Genomic DNA, 18,746 nt, shown 5'->3' with positions numbered 1-18,746 from the left:
CTTTCTGATTAACTCTTTGTTTTGTGTATTTGTTGGTTCCTTAGGTTGCAGATAAACTTTTTTTTTTCTCTTCATTGTGAATATTTTTATTTACCTAGTGGGTTTTGATTTTTCTTGGGTTTTTATGGCATTGGTGGTTATTTTTCAGGAACCAAATCCAGTACTCCCTTGAGAATTTCTTGTAAGGGTGGTCATGTGGTGGTGAACTCCTGCAGTTTTTGTTTGTCTGAGAAATATACTATTTGCCCTTCATTTCAGAAGGATAGCCTTGCAGGGTAGAGTATTCTTGGCTTGCAATCTCTGTCTTTTAGTATTTTGAATATATCATCCCATTCCTTTCTGGCTTTTAGGGTTTGTGATGAAAGTCTGATGTTAGTCTGATTAGGGCTCCCTTATAGATGATTTGATGCTTCTCTCTTGCAGCTTTTAAGATTCTCTCTTTGTCTTTAAGTTTTGCCAATTTGACTATAAAATGTCTTGGAGAAGACCTTTTTGGATTGAATACATTTGGAGATCGTTGAACTTCCTGAATCTGAAGATCTGTGATTTTTCCTATACCTGGGAAGTTTTCTGCCACTCTTCCCCTTCTGGAATACCCATGACTCGGATATTTGAGCGCTTAAGGTTGTCTGATATCTCTCTCAGATTTTCTTCAATGCCTTTCTCTTTTCTTTCTTTTTTGTCTGCTTGTGTTATTTCAAACAGCCCATCTTCAAGTTCAGAGGTTCTCTCTTCAACTTCTGCAAGCCTGCTGGTTAAACTCTCCATTGTGTTTTTTATTTTGCTGAATAAATTCTTCAGTTCAGCAAGCTCTGCTACATTCTTTTTCAGGGCATTAATTTCCTTGTACATTTCTTCTTTCAGTTCCTGTATACTTTTCCTCATTTCATCATGATGTCTAGCTGAATTTTCTTGTATCTCATTCAGTTTCCTTAGAATTATCACTGGAAACTCCTTGTCAATCATTTCAAGGGCTTCTTGTTCTATAGGATCTAGAGCTTGAGAGTTATTATCCTTTGGTGGTGTACTTTCTTGATTTTTCATATTTCTGGTATCTTTTCTTTGATGTTCATTTATTGTGACAGGGGGTTTCATAGTCCACAGGTTTGACACTATTGTCTGACTAAGATGTTGCTGTGGTTGCCAATTTGGTATAGCTACCTCAGTGACTGCTCAGTTAACTACTAGTGCCTTGCATGTGTGGTTGCCTCAGGTCTCGGGTCTCTCCGGGGAGCCACCTCTCTGGTCAGCTTGGACTCGGCTGGGCTGCTGGGTCACAGGGCAGTACCATAGGGTGTGTGGTCTCTGCTGTGCTTCCACCTCCTGTGCTGGACTTCTCTCTGTTCCGTGCACTATGGGCCAGGCTGCTTGGATGCCCAGAGGCACCACAGAGCGTGTGGTCTCTGTGGAGCTTCCCCTTCCCCTGCTGGATGTCCCCCTGCTCTGTGCGCACTAGGCTGGGCTTGGGATGGAGCCGGGTGGCAGCAGAGAAGCCTACCTGCTGCTGGATCACATGGTGGTGGCCCCCCCACATGGTGTGTGGACTCTATGGAGCTTCTACCTCCCCTGCTGGACATCTCTGTGCTCCATATGCATTGGGCCGGACTGCTGGATATCATGGCAGTGATGCGGTCCCAATAGAGTTCCTGCCTCCCCTGCCGGACGTCTCCCTGCTCTGTGCACACTAGGCTGGCCTGGAAGTGGAGCTGGGTGCCTGCGGTGAAGCCTACCTGCTGGGTCATGCAGTGGCAGCCCTACAGGGTGTGTGGTTTCTGCAGAACCACCGCCTCCCCTGCGGACGTCTCCCCACTCTGTGAGTACTGGGCCAGGCTGGGAATGGAGCCGGGTGGTGGTGGTGAAGCCTATATGCTGGATCGTGCGACGGTGGCCCTGCAGGGCACGTGGTCTCCGCAGAGCTTCTGCCTCCCCAGCTGAACATCTCCCCATTCCGTATGCACTTGATGTTATGTTTTTATAGTTCAAATCGGTTGATTTGTGGGAGAGAGTGATGCTAGGGACTGTCTATTCCGCCATCTTGACTGGAAGGCCTTATACTTCTTTCTATCTACATTAGAGTCTAGAGAAGAAACAAGCAAGTTTAAAAGTTTAATAAATAAATGTGAAATAACTTCCAAATGTATATATACATTTTTGAGAGCTTGCTTCTGAGTTTCGTTAACCCAAATCCAAATATGTATTGAACATTTCTACATAAATCTATCCTAGGAACTTGAAATGCGTCATGGCTGAAATACAATTTGTGGTTCTTCTCTGCCCCCCACTACCAAACATGCATCTTTGCTTGTGTTCCCTAACCCAGTATATGGTCCTCTATCTATTTATACATGACGGAGATCTTAAAAATCATCTCTGACCTCCCCTCCTCCTACCCCAGGCCACAAGTATTCCATCTGCAATTCCTGCTCGTTCAGTTCCTGAAACATTGCTCAAATCCACCCACCTGTTTGCATTGCCTGGTGCCATCTTCTCCCTCCTGGAGTACTGTGGTAGCCTCATCATTTATTTTCTCATCCATTCTTGCTAGATCCCCATCTCCCAGTCTCTTTCTTCAGACATTGATCAAAGACATCTAGCTAAAATATAAATTTGATGAAGGTGTTTATTGCCAGAAAACATTCTATAAATTTCTATTGCTCTTCTGACAAAATTTTAAATATTTCAAATGGCTTTTCAGTCCCTCAATATGTTTTCTGCTCCCATTAGAAAACTCTTTGCTCCTTAGTTTCTACATCTATAAAACGGAGATAGTAAGAGTACATACCTTATAGGATCATTATAAGGATTCAATGTAAAGCACTTACAGCTGTTCCTGGCACAGAGTAAATGCTATTATACATGTTTATTAAGTAGATTAATCAATAAACCTCATCTTGGGCTCTTCTTCTTTTATTTGGTTTTCTCCACCACATTGACTCCCTTTTAATTTCTTGACTACTTCAAGCTTGCCTTCCCCTTAGAACCTACACCCAAGTCAATTTCTCTATTAGGAATTCTGCTCTCCCACTTCATCCTTGTATCCACTCATTTTTTTGTCTCCAGTTTAAATAACAAAGATTTCTTTGACACTCTACCCTCAAGACTGACTGATGTCCCCTGGTGCATATTCTTATAGCACCCTCTACTTTCCCTTTATAGGATTTATCACAATCCCAATTACCTGTGTGATTTCCTGCTTAGCGCCCATGTTCTTAGCCAGACTAGAAGCCCCAGGATGCGAGCACTAGAATTATATTTGTGTTGTGTATGTTCTAACCCCAGATCTGTTGCAATATCTAGCATGTGGTGGGTTCCCAGTAAATATTTAGTAAATGAAACAAATGAAGGAATGAATGAACAAGGATACCCCAATTCTCCATCTACGTACACAGTTCTGTTCCTCTTGATATTCATAGAAACCATGGAGAAAAATGGCAGAGTAGTCTTGTCAATTCATGAAAGACAGATGTGCCAAAGCTGAGCTTTAGACACTGAGCTGAGTGGCTTTGTGTAGTGTGACAACCTGTTTAAAGATGCTAAGCATAAATATTCACGTTTGGGGACTAGACTGTCATTCTCCCTAAATTCTAAATATTCTGTCTCTAAAGATGTAACAAAAGTAATGAATTCCCAGTTCAGTGATTATTTTTTCTGGTCATAAGGAAGGAGTTTAAATAAGGCCATTTTGCTTATGATGCTCTCTTATTACCAATGACTTCACAGTGAATTGAAAATCTTCCTAAAGAGGCAGGTTTGTTTCAGGGTCCCCCCTTTTTCAGATGTGGGACCTCAAATAGTAAACAGAAGAAGTCATTCCCACAGCATCCAGCTGCTACGCACGTATAAGAATAAATTGCAGTCCTATAGGTCCATAAGAAATTTTATTTCCTTTTAGCCATTTTAAAATTTAAAAAAACAACAAATTTGTTTCTGAGGAAACAGTGCAGTTAAATCATAGCCAATGAAGGAGCTAAAAAACATATTCCTAACCACAGCCTAAAAAAAAAAGCATCTATTCATTTGTACTCCTGCTTGTAAGCTCTGAGACGTCTCAGTCTTGGATTGGGTGATTTATGAAGGGATCAACTTGACTGTGAGCCAAGCACTTTCCTTGTGGCAAGCCAGGGATACAACCACTTTCATGGCAGCAGGATGTCTTGACATTCTGAGGTAAATTACCTCCTCTTGGATACCAAGTGGTACCAGGAAAAAGTAATTTACCTTCTTCAGGTTACATATGCACAGAGGATAAAGCACTCACCTAGATGAGCAGATTGCTTTTTCCTCATCATTATGAAATGCCATCCTGACACTGTGTTCTCTTGCCCTGATCCTTCAGAGGCCTGGCTTTTATCATTCATTTTTATGCTCTTCAGTGTATAGCTAGGGAAAGAATTCAGTGACAAAATGAAGTCTTGCTTCCACTGAAAATCAAACTCAGTCACTCTGTTACTCCTCAGATTTGTATGTCTAAAACAAGGGCTACATCTACACTAAAGAAAAAAACGTGCATTTCCAAAAGTGAAGCAGAACAGCAAGGTACAAACATGATCATCTGGGCTGATTTGTAGTCACATAGAAACATCCTGAGAATAAACACTCTGAATGGCATTTCTTACAACTTGCTACAACTACTTCACTAAACTCTACAGCAGTAACCCTATAGTTTAATTTGGCAATGGCTCTGCATCCATTTCATGAGAATGAGGAGATGACCTCTTTCAGGAGATCCAGGAGTTCTTTTCAGTTATGAGGGCATCATGTTATGTCCTCAAAAACTCAATTTCATAAATCATCCTTTGTGTCTTCCAAGAGTTAGTGTGACCGCTTTCCTCCCAGATGAGTCACTCTCTTTTCATTCAAAGAGACAGGTGTGCCATGGATTTGATTGCATCAAAAATAAGCATTCGGTAAGGATAGAATGTTTACAGAATTAAAGGCAGAAGAAAATATTAGGCATATATCAAGATGGGCAGGTATAAAAATACACAAGGGTGTCCTGACCCATCATGGTTTTCATGGAAGAATTAACTTCAAAAAGGCAGTGATATTTGTGGTTTGTTTTATTTTGTTTCTGGGAACACTGCTCTCTTAATTGAGAGAGATAAAACAGAAACTGCAAGCCTTCATATGTACAATTATTATTTTGGTAATGTGATTTTATCCCTAAGCTTTATTTATTTTTTAAACAAAGCCTGAGTTTGCAGCCATGAAAAATTAACATTTAAAATGTGAAATGCTTCTAAACTAATAACATTTTTAACCAAATTAATCCTGTGGAAGAACACCAAATTAAGAGAAAAAGTAGTGTGAAATTATGCTGCTGTGAATAATAAGTAGCCAATGAAACAGATCACCCTAAATGTAATCCAAAGTACTGTTTACTTACCCTTGGATTCTCCAGGTAAAGAGAAACACAGAGCTAGAAGGGACCTTAGAAATCATCTTGTCCAATTTTGCAATTTCAGATAACACTTCTGTTCTTGTTAGAGTCATAGTCCATTTGTCTAGTCCTCATCAGACTCAATCAAAACTTTGGCTAATGATTTTAGACTCTTTGACTATAGCACACGCAATATCATGCATGGAGGGGAGGGAAGGAGAACAAGACCTAATAACTTATGCATGTCTTTCTTATGCATTTCCTTTTTGCATTTCTTTTTTCATTTTTATTTTAATTTTATAGTATGAAAGGAATTTTAAGACTAGTACGTGTTATATGAACATCTTATTTGCATCTTCTTTCCCCAGCATAATTGGAATTTTTATATATCTGCTCATTTATTCAATCAAACATTTATGCAGTAAATATCATCTGCTAGAAATTATGCAGGAGGATCGCACAGTGGAGAAGATATAGCTGTTCTGGTTCCAACATATAAAAAGCCTACAGACAAAAGTTATATCACAAACATATAAATTAGCAAAGGGCAAAAATAGAGTGCACTTTTCTATTTTTTTCAAAGGTCTTTTGAGTTGACAAAGATAAATAACAAAAGGTTAAGAAACATCCCCTTCCAGTCAAGATAGAGTAATAGGGACTTAGATTTACCTCTTTGTCTGAAATAACCAAATACTTGACTAAATATACAAAACAATGGTGCCAAGCACTGAATATCAGGCAATGAAGAATAGAGACTGGGAGCAAATGAAGTGAGTCCTACAAATTCCTTAGCTTACCACCTTAAGATGGTTTCTATGATAGAACCAGCAGAGTGAAAAGGGGACCTAAAAGGAGACTGGTGGACTCTCAGAGTTGAGGAGATGGGCCTGAGAGTCCAGAAACACCAAGGCAGCTGGAGTTGGCATGACAGGGTACTGGAGAGGAGAAAGCTGCACAGAAACAGAACTCTAGATGTCTCCATAGGGTCCCCTTGGGTATTCAACAGTCTTAATAAACTCACGCATTTTAGAAAAATACCCAAGGAAGCAGAAAAAATTACCCCAAAGGTTTAGAAGTAACAGTGCTGAACACTCACACAAGGACAGAGATAGTGCCTTCTCCCACCAGCCAGAATGAAAAATCTCCTACTTCATGGGGCAATTGATGGAATATTGTCTCAGTTGGGCAGATAAATCACTGACTTTACCTAACAAATTTTGAAAGCCAATTACCCCAAAGGTTTGGAAGTAACAGTGCTGAACACTCACACAAGGACAGAGATAGTGCCTTCTCCCACCAGCCAGAATGAAAAATCTCCTACTTCATGGGGCAATGGATGGAATATTGTCTCAGTTGGGCAGATAAATCACTGACTTTACCTAACAAATTTTGAAAGCAAGACCCAAAATTTGGAACCAATCTGTTCCCAGTAACTTAATTACACCTGTTGCAAAGCTTGAGGACATTTACAGTGATAGAAAAATGTCCAGCATCAAAAAAGGTAAAATTCACTATGTCAGGTGTTCAATTAAAATGGGTAAGAATACAAAGAAATAAGAAAATACAAATTATAGGGCCGACCCTGTGGCTCACTTGGGAGAGTGCAGTGCTGGGAGCGCAAAGGCCACGGGTTCGGAACCTATATAGGGATGGCCAGTGCACTCACTGGCTGAGTGCGGTGTGTGCAACACCAAGCCAAGGGTTGCAATCCCCTTACCGGTCACACACACACAAAAAAATTATAAAGAAGACAAAAGGCAATCAATCAACCCAGAACTGGCACAGATGTTAAAAACAGTACACAAGGACATTAAATAAGTCCTTCTAATATGTTCAAGAAGTTAAATGGTGACATAGAAAATATAAAAATAATAAAGTCAGCCTCTAGTGATGAAAACTATAATGTCTGAAATGAAAAATACACTGGATGGGAATAATGGCAGATCAGATATTGCAGAAAAAGGGATTAATGAACTTGAAGACATATATGTAGAAATTATTAAAAATTTAACACAGAGAAAAAAATTTTTTTAATGAAAAGAGCATGGTGAGCTATGGGGAAACTTCTAGCAATGTAAGATTGTGCAATTGCTAACCCTGAAAGAGAGGAAGGGCAGGAAAAAATATTTAAAGAAATAATGTCCAAAGTTTTCATATTCAATGTAAACTATAAGAACACAAAACAATAAAAACTACACCAAAGCACATTATAAACAAATTTCTCAAAACTAGTGATAAGAGAAAATCTGAAAAACAACCAGAGATTTTTTAAAAGCCTTATTACGTACAAAGAAATAAAAACATGGATAACAGCAGATTTCTTGTTGGAAAAAATGCAAGTAAGAACACACTGGAGCAGTATGTTCAAAGTAATGAAAAACCATCTTTCAAACTGGAATTCTACACTTAACAAAAAATATCTTCTAAAAACAGAGGTAAAGTAAAGATTCCTTTTGACTTGGAAAGCCAAAATAATTATCTCCAGCAGACCCCACACTACAAGAAATGTTGAATGAAGTTTTGCAGGGAGAAGAAAACTGACACTCAATGAAAATATGCATCTACACAAAGGAAGTAAAATACAAAGAAATGATCAGTAAATAAGTAAATATATATTTATTTCTTAGTGTTTAAATCTCTTTAAAAGGTAATTGACAGGGACTTCCACTTCTGGAAAAATAGAACAGACATTCTTTTCCTGATTCCTCCCACTAAGTACAGCTGAAAACCCTGATGACTATATTTAAAACAAACACAAGAAAACTCTGGAAGGTAAAGAAAAGAAGGCATACTGAGACCTTGAAACCCAAAGAATGACATGGAGGTGAGTTCCCTGGCTTCTCTGTTTGCCTCATAAATTCCCAGACTAGGTGTTAAAGAAGCAAGCAAGGCACAGACAATAAAAGTCTTGAGAAAATTCTGCTCTCTCTAGACAGAGGACTAGGAAAGTGTCAACCTAGCAAGACAAAAAGAACTTAATAATGGTGAAAGACTGAATGCTCCCCACCCCCAAGATCAGGAACAGACAACAGTGTCTGCCCTCTCCACTTCTATTCAACATTATACTGGAGTCTGTATCCAATGCAATAAAAAAAAAAAAAAAAAAGACTTCAATATTGTTCATATGTTAATTCTCCCAAAACTGATCTACAGATTCAATACAGCCTCAGTCAAAATGCCAGCAGAATTATTTTTTGGTAGAAGTTAGCAATCTGATTCTAAAATTCACACGGCAATGCAATGTACCTGTTATCATCAAAATAACTGCGAAAAATGACACTACAAATTTTCAAGACATATCATAAAGCTTAAGTAATTAAGGCAGTGTGGTATAGACATAAAAACTGAGAAACAGATGGATGGGACAGAATAAAGAATCCAGAAATATATTGATGAATATCGACAACTGATTTTCAACAAAAATGCGAAGGCAATTCAGTGGAGAAAGGATAGTCTTTTCAACAAGCGGTGCTGAAATTTTGTATTTCGACATATACACACAAAAAAGTACTTTGATACACAACTTGTGTCAAATATTAACTAAAAATGGGTGATAGTCCTAAATGTAAAACACAAAACTGTAAAAATTTTAGAAGAAAATCTTTGTGACCTTAGATTATGCAAATATGTCTTTGATATAGCACCAACAGTATAAACAATAAAAGAAAAAATGATAAATTGAAATTTATTAAAATTAAAAACCTCTGTTCTTCAAATGAATAAAAAGAGAAACCACAAACTAATAGAAAATAAGTCCTTTATCAGACATATGAGGGTACCACAAAAAGTTCATGGAAAAATGGAATTGAAAGGCAATGTGAGAGTACTTTGAAAGGTTCATTGTAAGATAAAAAGATATTATCTTTTAATTCCAGTTTTTTTGTGAACTTTTTGAAGTACCCTCACATATCTGATATAGGACTTAGGCTTAGAATATATAAAGAACACTTTAGAGCCAATAAAAAACCCAATAAAGCAATGGGCAAAGATATGATCACTTTACCAAAGAAGATAGAGTAATGGCAAATAGGCATACGAAAGATGCTCAACGTCATTATTCATTAGAGAAATCCAAACCAGAATGAGATGCCACCTATTAAAATGGCTATAATTAAGAAGACTGATTATACAACCTACCATATAATCTAGCCTTTCCACTACTAGGTATTTACCCAAGAGGAATGAAAGCATATTTGCCTGCAAAGACTTGTACATGAATGTTCATAGCAGCTTTATTTATAGTATCTAGACACTAGAAACAACCAAAGTGTTCATCAAAAGGTGAATGGTTAAACCAATTGTGACATATTTATAGAACAGAATATCACTCAGCAGTAAAAAGGAATGAAATACTCATATGAACAACAGCATTGATAAATTTCATGGTAACTATGCTGAGTGAAAGAAGGCACAAAAGAAAATATAGATATTGTCTGATTCCATTTACACAAAACTCTAAAAACTGCACACTAATCTATAGTCACAGAAAGCAAATTAATAGTTACCAGGGGATGGAGAGATGGTAAAGATGGGAGGGGGGATTTTTAAGGGGCATGAAGAAAACTTTTCCAGGTGATGTCTGTGTTCATTCTCTTGATTGTGATGGTTTCACAGATGGATATAAATGACAAACTTATCAAATTGGACACTTGAAATACATGTGGTTGGTTGTCCACTATTCCTTAATAAAACTGTAAACAGAATCAGTTATGAAATAAAAAGATGAATTACATTAGGGTTGAAAATTATTGGGGTCAGATGTTAATATACATGGGTTTGAGTCTTAGCTCCTTTACTTAATAGCAAAGTGAGTGGCCCCAAATCTTATTTATAGAAACAGTAATAATACTATTCAACAGGCTTGACATTGGATTAAATGAGAAAATTTATGAAAAAAGCTCTCGTGAATTATAAACTATTACAAAACAAACACACCATATACAGGCAGATGATTGACAGATAGATGAAGATAGATACATAGAAATATGCAGATAGATGTACAGTTATACTGTTACTCTTGTGACATTAAAAATCTTAACCTATTTTAATTGAAAATCTTTTCCAAGTGTTATTACTGTGAGTGATTTAACAAAAAATAGGTTAGCCTTTGAATTAGATATATTTGCAATCAACAAATACATTTTTTTCCTTTTTTTAACTGAAACAGTTGATTGTACACACCTGTGGGGTACAGAGTTGAATATCAATACCTGTGTGCAATATGTGATGCTCAAATCAGGGTAATTAATATATTCAACATTATATAATGTAATCATTTTTCATGGCCCTTTACCAATTCCTCTCTTACCTCCTCTTCCCTTCCCCTTTTCCCACCTCTGATAATTTCAGTTCTGTTTTCTCCTTTTGAAAGTTTGATGTATTACTGTGATTATTGTATCTTTCTTTCTTTTTTTATTTGCTTATTTATTTTGCTCCTGCTTATGAGTAAGGACATTCAGTATTTCTCTTTCTATGCCTAGCTTATTTTGTTTAACATAATTTTCTCTAAGTTCATGCACATTGCTGCAAATAGCAGTACTTCATTCTTTTTTATAGCTGAGTAGTATTCCATTGTGTAAACATACGCATTTTCCTTATCCAGTCAACTGACAATGGACATTTTGGTTGTTTCCAGCTCGTGGCTATTGTAAATAGAGCTGTGATAAACATGGGAGTGCAAGAATCCCTTCCACATGATGATTTCCTTTCCTTTGGGTATGTACCCAGCAGTGGGATTGCTGGATCATATGGAAGTTCTATCTGTAGTTTTTTGATGAACCTTCATACTGTTATCCATAATGGCTGCACCAATTTATAGTCCCACCAACAGTGTGGGAGGGTTCCCCTTTCTCATATTCTCACCAGTTCTTGTTATTTCCTTTTGGTAATAGCCAGTCTGACTGGAGTGAGATGGTGGTTTTGATTTGCATTTCACTGTGGTTTTTTTTTTTTTTTTTGTCTTTTTGTCTTTTTCCGTGTCCGGCAACGGATCGCAACCCTCAGTGTTGCCCCCGTACCGGACCGGGGACCGGCAACGGGATCGCAACCCTCGGTGTTGCTCCCGCGCCTTGCTCAGCCAGTGAGCGGGAACTGGTCTGCATGTGGGATCCGAACCCTCAGGCGGGAGTGCCGCCGCGCTTCCGAAGCGGTGCACTATCCAGTGCGCCACCGGGCTGACCCAAGTGGTTTTGATTTGCATTTCCCTGAAGCTGAGTGATGTTGAGCATTTTCATGTGTCTGTTGGCCATTTGTGTATCTTCCTTTGAGAAATGCCTATTCAACTCCTTTGCTTATTTTTTAACCATGTTATTTCTTTTTTTACTGTTAAGTTATTTGAGTTCCTTGTATATTCTGGATATTAATCCTTCATCAGATGCATAGTTTGCAAATATTTTCTCTCACTCTGTAGATTGTCTTTTCACTCTAATTGTTTCTATTGCTGTGCAGAAGCTATCTAGTTTGATATAATCCCATTCGTTTATTTTTCCTTTTGTTGCCTGTCAACTACATTTGCATAAGGTAATTCTTAGCTTTTTGGGGTTATAAATATGGCAAAAAGCTTTGATTTTCTTCCCAGAAAACCACAATTACACATATATACATGTTTTACATGCTATTTGGCAGTTTACGGATTCCTTGTATCCCATCCAATTTAGAACTTTTTTTTTTTTTTGTCTTTTTCGTGACTGGTAAGGGAATTGCAACCCGTGGCTTGGTGTTGCCCACACCACGCTCAGCCAGTGAGCGCACTGGCCGTTCCTATATAGGATCCGAACCCGCGGCAGGAGCGTCGCTGCTCTCGCAGCGCTGCACTCTCCCGAGTGGGCCACAGGGCGACCCTAGAACTTTTAATATGATAATGTAGTGAATTCATACAGTTTTATGTTTCCTCGACATCAATTTTGAATATAAGTTGGAATTTCTCATATCAGAGCAGGGCTTGGTCACTTTTGACACAGTTTCCAGTTCTCCTTCCAGTTCTTCAATGTGATCCATCCAGCTATCTGCTTTATACCACTGTCACCTGGTGACCACCTCTGAAAGGGACAGCTAGATACAACCTACTTCACTCACCCCACTGAATCCCCCTACCCCACACTGCCTGTACAGATATGCCACAGTGACCACCTCTCAGTCACAGAGTGAATCCATGGAACTTGTGCTTGAAGGATGTAAACCCACCAATTAGAACTTCCTTGGAAAACCTGCCTGGGTAAAGCCCTGGAAAGGCTTTGGTCCACAGATGCCTTGCTCTCTTTCTTTTGCTTTCTTCACACTAGTTGAGTATGCATGCTCTGGATGGCTCCCACTTCCTGCTGGCCCTACAAGAAGTGCTGTCCTCTTCTCTCTGGCATCTATAAGCAATAATCTTCTATCATTTCATGTGCTTTGTTGAGTTGCCTCATCTGTGAATCACCTGATCAACACACCTAAACGTAACTCTCCTCCCAGTCAGTGGTCTCCTTGACAGGGGCTATCTTGGTAGAAATAAATTGGATACATATTAGAAAAGAGGCACAAAGGTATCTGCCAGTACAAACAAGTTTCCTATGAGAGGGACACCCAGTTGCAGGCTGGACAGTAAGTCATTAGGGCTTCTTCTAGGATGGAGAAGTATCCTGTGAAAGACAACATTCATGACCATCTCCTTAGGAGCCCTGTCAGGATGGGACTAGAGATTTAGCTACTCTTTGAGAGAGACTTCAAGACTAAATCAGAGGGAAATGCAATAGGTAAAGACTCCAGTACTAAAACATTGCATTAGAATTATACCTAAAGATCATTTAACCCAACTTTCTGACCAGTAAAGGAAATCTCCTTACAACATTTGAACTAGTGGCTTCCATCCTCTGCATGGACATCTCTAGTGCCTGAAAATCTGGGCAGTGTTGAATAGTCTCAAGAGGTGATTATTCTTAAGCAATGAGGACTTTTAGGAATACTACACAGAAGACAATTGAGCAGAGTAGCTAAGAAGGCAAGCTGTGGAATCCAACTGCCTGGGCACAAATTTTGACCTACATACCATATGAAACTTTCCTAGTCCCTGCATCACCACAGTGTACCCTGGAGGCTGCAAATAAGATTATTCAGATCATCTTTTATTCTGTTCAAAAGCATTTGACTCAGAAAGGATGAAAACAGGCACAGAAATAAGAAACTGCTTTCAGATTTTAAAAAAAAATCCTCCTATACTTCACCTCCTCATTCTCTACCGATGATGTAATGTTGCTTTTTTTTCCTTCTCTGAAAACTTGGAGCTAGCCCCACCAGATGCTGGGAGGAGTTCTGCTTTTACGCCTTTGAAATTTTCAAGGCATTCCTTTAAAAAAAGAAAGAATACTACATTCTCCCAAAGAAAGATTGCCATGAATAAAATGTTCTCCTTATTCTTAAATTTATAAATACTAAAATTTGTTTTCAATAAACAAAGGATAAACAGCACACAATAGATCACCTGTCCAGTGAACACAGGCTCCCATTTTACGAGGTCATGGGCTGCACAAATACTGCAATCCTGGTGCTCTGTGGACAGTGATTGTGAGCTTTAAAGACACATAGACCTGTGTTTGAATCTCTAGCTTGAAAACAGTAGTTTTAAGAATCCTCTCTTCAAATGTAGACTTGAAATAAAGCAATAACTACCTTGCCATGTTTTTTATGAGGCCATGTTCTTTGTACAATTGAGAATATAAATGTGAAATGATTGTGACAAAAGTAATTATTATTTAGCATTACAACTGCATGCTACCTTTATGGGCATAACAAGACCTGTCAAAGACAATTGAAGTTGACTCTTTTCCAAAAGGCTGTTTTCAATTTAATAACCAGAAGCAAATTCACATTGAATATTTTAGGCAATGAGTTTTGATGTGACTCTAGCTATAACTTGTCTCCAAAGATATAAGAAAGTTATTTTCAAAATGTGATTCCAGTTCTAGACTAAGTATCTTTTCACTTATCTAATGAAACTGTAATAAACATTTCCTTAAAAGGCCACCAATATGTTAGTTTATGAAACCATATTGACTAGTTTGTATGTAAATCTTAGACTTGCTTCACCAAATGTGATTCCAGTTCTAGACTAAGTATCTTTTCACTTATCTAATGAAACTGTAATAAACATTTCCTTAAAAGGCCACCGATATGTTAGTTTATGAAACCATATTGACTAGTTTGTATGTAAATCTTAGACTTGCTTCACCAGCTTTTTAACTACTTGAAGATTATGACTGCAACATGAGTATAAAGTCATACTAGTACTGTTTGAAATTACTTACCTGTGAATAACCACAATCTTTCCAAATTTTGAGCCAAATGAAACACAAAAATAATTTACTGAAACTAGTGTAAATTTGTAAAACTGGCATCACAACTTCCAACTCTAAATATTTGCATTCATCAAAGAAAGTCTTATTTGTATTTACTGACTTTATAATAAACTAAATATGATTTTGAATTATATTTATAAATTTGACCTTAGAAAAATATTATATTTAGCATTTATCTGTGGGCAATGGTGGGAGGGAGGGGTTATTTGTGAAGCAACATTTAAATTACTGCTCTAAGGTATAAAAATAGACATTACCTACTCAATATTTCTCCCCCTAAGAGATAGAAATTCAGCTGCAATGATAAAATGAAATATATACATATAAATTGTAAGCCATGTTTACAAAGAAATTCCCTATGCTACTTACCTTCGAGACTATCATTGAATCAGGCTGTGATGGTGATATGGGTTGAATGTTTGTCTTCTCCAAAGCTCATGCGGGAGCTCGATTGCCAATGTGGCAGTGTTTAAAGGTGGGGCCTTTAAGAGGTGGTTGGATTGTGAGGAATATGGACATTATAAACTGGACACAGGTCAGACAAGAAGCACAAGAGTATCTGCCAGCATAAAAGTTTATAATCATATTTACAAAGTGTTACAACTGTATTTACACATGCCGTTATAACCGTTTTAAATTCCCAGTCTGAAAATTCCAATGTCTTTTTCTGATGATTACTCTGTCCTTTCAGTTTTGTTAGTATGTCTTGTGTTTTGTAGTTATGTTTTTTTTTTCAAAGCTAGACATGATGTAGTAGATGAACTGATATGTAAATATGGCTTAAGGGCTTGGATGGGTAACCATTGCTGGCATGATGGGTAACCCAGATGGCATGCCACTGGGCAAATATATACTTTTGGCCTAAGCATAGCCTTTTCATATTCAGACACCTGATAGTCACAGGCAAACAGAAGGAGAGCATCAACAAAGTATAGAATGCAAAATAGTTAAGGCTTCAAAACAGGATCCCCTATTGGATAATCATTACCCAAGAATCATTGCTTCTTTGAGTGGGAGGTGCTATTGCTTGTGTTTCTCTCTTTGCTTTAAGTGGTCTGTGTTGAGGCAGTTTTCTTTATTCTGACTCACTGAAATAATGGAAACAGTGTTCCAGTGTCTACACATCTTGGAATACCATGAACCCTTTATATTGGGTTCATATGAGAATAGATAGCGAGTTGCATATACTATGGAAATTCAAAAAGTTCATGGAAAATGGAATTAAAAGATAAAAATAAAAAATATAACTTTTATTTCTTGACATAAACACCATCAAGTTCGAGACACTTCTGTAAATGATTATACTAGCCATTTAGTCCATCCCTAAAGAACTGAGAGTCCTGGAAATTTGACATTGTCAATACAGTCTTATTTATGTTATTAACTAAAGAAAAATGGGTGCCATTTAAAGATTTTTTTAAGATTAGGAGACATAAAGAAGTCAAAAGGAGCCAAATCAGGACTGTAAGTTCATGCATAATGATTTCTTACTGAAACTCTTGCAAATTGCCCTTGTTTGATGAGAGGAATGTGCAGGAGCATTGTTGTGGTAGAAAAGGACTCTCTGGTGAAGCACTCCCAGACATTATTCTGCTAAAGCTCTGGCTAACTTTCTCAAAACACTCTCATAATAAGCAGGTGTTACTGTTCTTTGGCCCTCCAGAATGTTAACAAGCAAAATGCCTTAAGCATCCCAAAAAACTGTTGCCATGACCTTTGCTCTTGACTGGTTCACTTATGCTTTGATTGAATCACTTCCATTTCTCAGTAGCCATTGCTTTAATTGTACTTTGTCTTCAGGATCATACTAGTTAAATCATGTTTTATCTTCTGTTACAACTCTTTGAAGAAATGCTTCAGGACCTTGAACTCGTTCACTTAAAATTTCTGTTGAAAGCTCTTGCTCTTATCTGCAGCTAATCTGAGCACAACAGTTTTGGTACCCATTAAGCAGAAAGTTTGCTCAACTGTAATTTTTCAGTTGGAATTGTGTAAGCTGAGCGAATTGAGAAGCCTATGGTGTTGGCTATTGTTTCTGCTGTTAATTGTCGGTCTTGTGTAATTAGGGTGTGAACAAGATGAATTTTTCCCTTGCAAATTGATGTGGATGATCTGCCTCTGTGGACTTCACCTTCAACATCATCTCACCCCTTCTTAACATGAGTTCTCCATTTGTAAACTGCTGATTTCTTTGGGACATTGTCCCCATAAACTTTTTGTAAAGGATTAATGATTTCACCATTCTTCCACTATAAATCTGATGCTTGTTCTTGCTTCAATTTTAGCAGAATTCGTGTTGCTCTGACAGGGGCTCTTTTCAAACTGATGGCTTATCCTTGTTAGTGCCTCAAACTGGATCCTGTACAGACATATTATAACAAGTTAGAATGAGTTTATTTTGGTGCAAAAAATTTTTGAAATCCATGCATAGTTTTTTCATAATATGATTTTCCATGAACGTTTTGAAAATCCCATACACACACACACACACACACACACACACACACACACACAATACCTAGGATAGGTATGTGTACACACACACAAACACAGACATATGTCAAAGTGAATGGTAATGAAAGTACATCATATCATATCATTTGTTTGTTGAAACTAAAGCAGTAATAATTATAATTACAGGGATAGTTATAGTTTAAAATGTTTATATTAAAAAAGAAAAATTACATACTTATAATCAATGTTTCTGAATTCTTCCCATAAAAATTTAGAAAATATAAGCAAATTAAACACAAACTAAACAGAAAAAAGGATTAGAGTGAAATCAGTAATATAGATAATGAAGAAAATTAACAAAGGCAAAATTTAGTCTTTTTTAAAAATTTGATAAAGTTGACAAATTATTAGCAAGCCTAATTAAGACAAAAGGAGAGAAAACAAAAATTATTAATCTTGAGAATGAAAACTTGGCTATTACTATAGGCCCTACAAACATGAAAAGAATAATGATGGGACAGTATTAATAGCTGTATACCAATAAATTCATTTTGTATTGAATTCCTTAAAAAACAAAACTTATTAAAAGATTTGCATACCCTTATATCTATTAAAGAAATTAAATTTTTATCAAGAGCTTTTCCACTAATACATTTGCATACCTGCATGGTTTCACTGAAAATTAAAACAAATTTTTAAGGGATAAATAACACAAATATTGCACAAAATTGCTTAAGAAAACAGAGGTGGAGAGAACACTTCCTAATTTGTCTTATGAGGCCAGCATAACTCTAATACCAAATTATCATAAAGACATTACAAGACAAACATTTACACATCAATATCTCTCATGAATATAGATGATCATCTCAAAAGATGTACAAAAAGCTGTCAACAAAATTATTTTTTTGTTGTAACATAGTTGATTATATATATCTGTGGGGTGCAGAATTGAATATCAATACCTATGTGCAATATGTGATGTTCAAATCAGGATAATTAGTATAGTCAACATTATACAATGTAATCATCTTTTGTGGCTCTTTACCAACTGACAAAATTTAGAAATCATTTATGATAAACTCTTACAAAACTGAGGATAGAAGGCAAATTCCTTAAGCTTATTAATAAAGGAAAATTTTTGGAAAACCTACAAATATCACTATACTTGACAGTAAAACATTTAATGTGACCTTCCTCAGATCAGGGTCAATATACAAATACCACCTTCACCAGTTTTATTCAATATTTTCCTGAAAGTTTTAGGCATTACACTAAAAATTAATAAAAGACATAAATATAAGAAAGAAGAATTAGTAAAACTGTTTATCTTTCCAAATTTTAGAAACTCTGAATGGATATACAAAGAAATAATTAGAAATAATACCTAAAGGGGCCGGCCCGGTGGCGCACTGGATAGTGCGCCGCTTGGGAGGTGCGGCGGCGCTCCCGCCTGAGGGTTCAGATCCCGCATGCAGACCGGTTCCTGCTCACTGGCTGAGCGAGGCGCGGGAGCAGCGCCGAGGGTTGCGATCCCGTTGCCGGTCCCCGGTCCCGCGCGGCGCCGCGACCCGATGGTT

Source organism: Galeopterus variegatus, unplaced genomic scaffold, assembly GCF_000696425.1.
Source record: "Galeopterus variegatus unplaced genomic scaffold, G_variegatus-3.0.2 Scaffold5175, whole genome shotgun sequence".
Classification (NCBI taxonomy): Eukaryota; Metazoa; Chordata; class Mammalia; order Dermoptera; family Cynocephalidae; genus Galeopterus; species Galeopterus variegatus.
Note: the sequence above shows the minus strand (reverse complement) of the source record.